Below are 7,007 nucleotides of genomic sequence, written 5' to 3'. Positions count from 1 at the left end.
TGTTATTTGGTGCCATATTATTGTTGCCTCCATGATGTTACTTCTATAGGGATATATATACTCTTAGGCTTTCTGGAGATGAAATACACATATCCCTGGCATTGACTCTCTCCAAACTATTATTTCACCTACTATACTAATTAATATCAATACAGATACACATAAGTTTGCACGAAAATGCTTTGTGTACGATGAAAAGCTGTCCAACCTGTGTACGACGCTCATCCAGGCCATATATATAATATAACATATGCAATGGATGGTGAACATAAACTGCGGTACCATTGTCGGACAAAATTGAGATATCACAACTCAAGTTTGCGGGAGTCTGTGATATTGTTACGAAGTTCCATGCATACACTGGTGATTGTAAAATAGCCATGGCAAATCTGATCGCTACTCGGAACTTGCTTTATGAAAAAAAAATGCTAGTAGCTATATACCAAATGCTCAATCCATGAAGTATGGATAAGTCTCCTAGTGTAACAAAAAAGTTCTAAGTTCTCAAAGGATTTCACATAACAAATCAACATGGAGATGAAATACATAGTCTGTTTTCAAGTCTTGTTATATATATCCACGTTCAAGTTTGAATAATCAATGTGCATTTCTAATATGACTTAGTGTAGCTTTCTTCCAGGTATAGGAGTATCCTATGGAGTAGTGCCTGCAACTTTTACCCTCTCTTGACTGTTTCCCTTTGGGAATTGTCCCTCAGTTTGTTTGTGACCAGCATTCATTTCCTATGTACTTGATAATTTTTTGTGTTCTCTTGTGAAAATGCTCTAGTGTTGTTTGGAATCTGATCTCTTAGATATTATTAGTTGCAGAGTATATATGCACACCAAGAAATGCCCCTTTTTTGTTTGCCTCTAAAGCGTTTGCATCCCGTACATAGTTTTGAAGTGTATGTTTTGACAGTGATGTTCAGCTCTTGCTTCTTCTTTTGCTTCAATCTACATATTATTTGTTTAAAATGCAAGGGTTTTAAAGATTTGAAATGCTCGCTGACCCAACTCAAATTCATTGGCTCTTACCTCCAGCAAATTCTGCCTTTTCTGTGTTTGCTACCCACATATGTTTAATTCAAGCTCTTGTTATTAAGTCTAGCTTAAGTGGTTTACTTGTCAATGGAGGCATTTTTTCTTGACATCAGCTTAGATTGGTTATATTCGCACCAGTCTTGCTCAAGATAAATGATTCATAACTTACATTCTGAATTTTGCATGCAGAATCCATGTCTGAGACTGACAGGTCCTACCCGCGCTGTTGTTGTTGTGGATCCTGTGTACTTTGAGGTTAACTTGCGAGTAAAGGGCAAAACTGAATCTGGGGATAGAGATTTGAGCTATCTGGCTGTTTATTATCGTGATTCTGGCTCTAGCGAATCGTACGCGTTTAAAAATGTCAGCACTAGCAAGCTTAGCACAGTGGCATTGATGTTGGGTGATATTGTTCATTCAGTAGAGGCCACCATCAGTGTGAGAGTGGTTCGTGGGGAATGGCCGGAAGGTTGTAGAGGTCTAATTTTTGCCAATACCGCCAGTATCGACGCCCAGAAAATTGAGTTGCTTGCGTTCGGAGATGATAAGTTGCCTGTTGTAGCTAATGGCACGATAAAGCTTTCACGGCGTGTTGTATCTGTTGAAGCAGATGGAGAGTTGAGAGTCTGTGTCATGGCAAGTAGCCTGGAGGATCAAACTGTTGAGAGAGATTCAGAAGCATTCAAAGCCAAGAAAGCCTCCAGGAGCAGGCGAATACTTGAAGTTCACTCTTGTAAGTTGGAAGTCACCATCGCATGGTCTTTTGTCCCGAACTAGCAAAGACTGTCTGGGTTTTGTTGCTGGATGATTGTTATTGCCCTACTGATGGCCTCTGGTTTATCTCAAAGTGGTACCTGTGTGTTGGATGTTAGCTGTATCCTGGTTAGATGTGTCTTGACTAGTACTATGTAGTGTGGGCAAGCTAAGATATTTGACTATGTAATGTAGTGTCCCGGTTAAATTTGTCTTGACTAGTATGTAATGTGGGCAAGCCAAGATATATTTGACATGTAATGTGGACAAATTAAGATATGTATTTGACTATGTAATGTGGACAAATTAAGATATGTATTTGACTATGTTATCTCTTGGAGGCGCGGGTGAAGGGGATCACAAATGAGAATGGGGATCGGCATTCTGGGGGGGTGGCTCTGCACTGCAGCGTCCCTTGAGCCAGGCACCTTGTCTTCTGGCTGTGCCAAGCGCGGCGCTGCTGCATGGTTGGGGCAGGTGGAGCTGTGGCTCGGAAGGGTGTCGTTGGGTGTGCCTGTATCGGGAGCACAACCAAGAGCTCCAAGGCGTTTGGCTTTGCTTTGTGGGCGTCAAAATATTCATCCCTCGGCCTCTGTTTCCTTGCCTCCTTCTGGGTGCTGTTCCTGGGTGTGGAGCATGCCAGTTTGCGACAGTGCAGGGGCAGAGGGAAGCTGGCAGGTTGTGACACTACATAATCAGGGCATGGCTGCTGGGTTGAATGATTGTATAGGTGTGTGTATTGGCTCAGGGAGCGGCTGATGTGAATGAGGCTGCGCAAATGAAGGTGAGGGGTGATGCAGTTGTGGCCACAGAAATTCAAAAAGACATGGAACAAGCTTGAGCTGATCTATCATGTCTCGGATGAAGAAGCCAGTGTTGTGCAACAGAAAGAGTTGAGCTGGATGAGTTGCTTTGTTGCGAGTAAGTTACGTGGCTATAGAGGTCAAGAATCACATGGATTCGAGAGGGGGGATCGCAACACGACCGACCTTTTTTCACCGGAAGGCCACTTGGAGAGCAAATAAGAATCGCTTAGCTTATTTGAAGAACGGAGCAGACCAGATTGTTAATGATCAGAAAACAGATGGCAAGAGACTTCTTTGCTCATCTACACACCAAGTACCAATAAGTTAATGCGGAGATAATTCTGAATCTGGTGCACCAAAAACTGAGTCCTGAGATGAATCAAGATCTCTGTAAAGATTTCACTGATAAAAGAAATAAGCGATGCCATTTTTCAAATTGGGCTGTTAAAAGCACCTGGTATGATGCTTCTTTCAGCAAAACTGGGTATCACGAAGGAGGACATCATCAAAGCGGCCAACAACTTATCTCCTTCTTCTTCTCCTCCTTCTTCTTCTCCTCCTTCTTCTTCTTCCCATCACCACATCTCTCTCTCTCTCTCTCTCTCTCTCTCTCTCTCTCTCTCTCTCTCATGTCCTTCATCTTATTGCTACATTCTTCATGCTACCAACGAGCAGGCTATTGTTGCTTCAGGTTTGCCTATCTGCTTTAACCACCCATTGCAGATATTATTCATTTGCTCTTTCTTCCCACTTGCGGGGTTATTAATTCCTTCGTTTGTTTCTCGTCATTTAATTTGCTTGTTGACTTCTGATGCAGCAAGGCATCCCACATATGAAAAATTGATGGGATTGGGTTTAAACGAGCGAGGTGGGACTATTATTTTTGTAAGAACCTTCTTTTGCAGTAGAAGCATACCATATCAATTGGCCTCATCCTTCGGGACAGAGGCCTGGTCGAGAGTTCGTGTGGACCAGGCCGAGTTTGGCTCACGTGGATGACTCAAGATGGATGAAACCTGTTTAATATGGTGGACAAACGAAAATTACGTATGCAATCTTGGGAGTAAGAAACGTTTTTACCTTTATTATTATTAGGTATATAGATTAATAATGAAAAAAATGCACAATGAAACATTTTCTTTATTAATGAAAGGAAAAATAAAATAAAAATAAAAGGAAAAGAGAAAAAACAAAAAACAAAAAACAAAACCAAAAAAACGCAGGAAAAAAAAGAAAGAATGAGAAATAAAACCCCAAAAGTTAAATTAAATAATAAATAAAACAAAACAAAGAAAAACAACCTGTATCTACTACCCATATAAAAGCACGAAAGGGCGGAGAACCAAATCATCTCAACCATTGAAACATGTTGATCTAATGATCTAAATCGTCTCATAGCATCAAACGTGTTTGACACTCTAATTACCCACCACTGCCATTGGTTATTACCACGATTAGCTTATACCAAAAAAAAGACCCTGTCTAGGCAGAACACCCGATACCCTTCCCACCATAGGCCCGCCCACGATCCCCAGTTCCTCTCGCAAACCACCAGGTCGTTTCGTCCCCCACCCCCACCAAGCCCCTTCCCTGCCACCACCATTCTCTTCCGCTTGCGTGCTCTTGCCCTGTCCGCACCTCCCACATGCTCTTCACGGCCGCCGCCTGGCCCGCCTCAGAAAACCGGCACCATCATGCGACCTGTTGTGGATCCGCTTGAGGGGTAGACGGAGCAGGACGCGCTCACGGCAAGTCGGACAAGGAGGGCTTCTACGCCGCCGCGCTCTGCATGCACGAGCAGCACCTGCGTACGCTCGCCTGCAACGTCGCCGCGGTCGCGCTCGCCGAGTTCAGCTACCTCAAGGACTTCCCCGAGCTGTTGTTCCGCCTCCTCTGCGGCCCCGACGTTCGCGCGTTCGCCAAGGCCGGCGCCGTGGCCGACAAGGCGCGCAGGAAGGCCAAGGGCCTCGCCAACCAGCGAGAGGACTTGCGGGCTAGGCTCGCCGGCCGCAAGCGCGCCCGCGAGCTCGCCCCCGTGACTGCCAAGGCCACCTTCGGTGACTTCCTCTCCGCCGCGCTCTCAAGGCCGGCAAGGGCAGCAAGCACGTGGAGGTTGTCCCGGTCCAGGAGCCTGCGGAGGTGCAGAAGCTGGAAGCGATGGAGGTGGACCAGAAGAAGACGACGTCAGCGAGTAAGGCGCGGCGGATGTCGAAGAAGGTATGCACGGTTGCCAAGCTTGCCGTGCAGTCGTTGGAGACGTACTACGGCGACCGTGCCTACCGCTTCCTGTTTGACGCCGTCGTCGACTTGTTCGCCTCGCTCCTCACCTCGGACCTCCAGCAGCTGGCCTCCGGCGGCAAAAAGAGGAAGATCGGGCTCGCCGCCAAGTGGTGCCCCACGCCAGGCTCGTCCTTTGACCGCATCACGCTGCTCTGCGAGGCCATCGCCCGCCGCCTCTTCCCGCACGACTCGGACCCCGAGCTCACCCAGCTCCCGGACGGGCACTACGCGTACCGCGCCCTACACCGCCTCCGCCGCGAGGTGCTCTGCTCGTGCCGCTGCGCAAGGTGCTGGAGCTCCCGGAGGTGTACATGAGCGCGCAGCGGTGGTCGGAGCTGCCCTACACCCGCGTCGCCTCAGTGGCCATGCAGCGCTACAAGTTCCTCTTCAAGAAGCACGATGAGGAGCGTTTCGACAAGTACCTGGAGGACGTGGAGGCTGGCCAGGCCAAGATCGCGGTCGGCGCGCTCCTGCCCCACGAGATCGCCGCGGCCGCCTACCGCGGCCAGGACGACAATGTGTCGGAGCTGAAGTGGCGCCGATGGTGGACGACCTCCATTCCAAGGGGTCGCTGCGCAACTGCATCTCAGTCTGCGACGTGTCCACGAGCATGAGCGGCCCCCCGATGAAGGTGTGCATCGCGCTATGCGTGCTCACCTCGGAGCTCAGCCGACAAGGTGATCACCTTCAGCGAGAACCCGCCAGAAGATGGACTTCGTGCGACACATGCACTGGGGCGGGAGCACCAACTTCCAGGGGGTGTTCGACCAGATCCTCCGCACGGCGGTGGAGGCGAGTAGGCACGTCTGGCGCCGGAGAAGATGATCAGGACCGTGTTCGTGACTTCGTGTACAGCGACATGGAGTTCAATATGGCGTCTAGGAGGGGGGGGGGGGAACTTTTGGTCTATGGGGACATATGCACCTTATATGAGATTTTTTTTTTAGTAATTTAATAAAAAGTCAAAAATTCCTGAATATATTTTTGAAATAAACTTGACCTTCTATTGTACTCGTGAGAAATAAAATCCACAAGAAAATATCCTTTTGACTTCTTTTTGAAAAAGACAAATTTTTGGCTAAAATAGTGTGAATAGTGACCTATAGTAGCAAATAAATTTTGTCTTTTTTGCTTGAGGTCAACTTTTGTTGTTTTTCATCGACATTTACATATCAGTGCAAAAGTAAGTCAAGTGTTTTGTCAAAATAGTTCTTACCTATTTTGAGTTTTTATTAAAAAATTAAAAAAATCCCCATATAGGGTGCATACACAACCAGGAATCAAAGTGTATTTCCCGTCTGGGAGCGCGTACGCCTACTACTACTACAGCCGGCGGGAGTCTGTTCCGTGTGGGAGACTGACTACGAGGTGATCTGCAAATAGTTCAGGGACGCTGGCTACGGCGACGTGGTGCCCCGGATCATCTTCTGGAACCTGCGTGACTCGCAGTCGACGCTGGTGACGTCGACCCAGCCAGGGGTGGCCATGGTGAGCGGCTTCTCCAAGAACTTCCGCAAGATCTTTCTGAAGAACGACGGGGTGGTGAACCCTGAGGCCATCGCTGGAGAAGAGTACAAGAAGCTCGTCGTGTACGACTAGATCCATGCATTGTCAGTTGTCATCATCAGCTTAGTTGGTCTGTCGTGCTGTTGGATTATCTTGTTTTCAGAATTGTGAACAGCAGGCTTTGCTGTGCTTGATTAGCTTATTTTCTGAAATAAAACCAAAATCATGCTTGACTATAATTATCCAGTGTACTGATCGATCATCATTTGGAGTGCATTAATTTATTGGCTGTGCCTTGTGAATTCCGAAGAGCTTAGCTGCCCATGTTGTTCTTGGTTAACATAGTCTTTTGTGCATTTGTACCTTATTACCCTGTTTGCTTTCCAATGTCATTAGGAATTCTCTTGATTGCAACCTTATATACTTGCATAGAGCTGCATGTATGCACTGAATTGAATTCTGAATTCGGACCTGGTAAAAGTGGTCTGAACTGTTGCCTGTTTTATCATCGTGCCACTAATGCGGAAACTTACTCATCGTTCATGTGTGCATTTGGGTTTCTCTGTTTTATCACGCAGCTTTGGCAAATTCATTCTGTAGTGTAGGAACACGTTTCTAA

At 47.0% G+C, this 7,007-nt stretch overlaps 1 pseudogene; it reads left to right on the top strand.

The window, feature by feature from the left end:
• The window catches only part of LOC119350659, a 9,146-nt pseudogene extending 2,665 nt beyond the window's left edge, over nt 1–6,481 (top strand).
• Nucleotides 6,482–7,007: the final 526 nt, after the last annotated feature.

Source organism: Triticum dicoccoides, chromosome 1A (genome assembly GCF_002162155.2).
Source record: "Triticum dicoccoides isolate Atlit2015 ecotype Zavitan chromosome 1A, WEW_v2.0, whole genome shotgun sequence".
In the NCBI taxonomy this organism is placed as follows: Eukaryota; Viridiplantae; Streptophyta; class Magnoliopsida; order Poales; family Poaceae; genus Triticum; species Triticum dicoccoides.
This window is presented reverse-complemented; position numbering and strand designations above follow the sequence as displayed.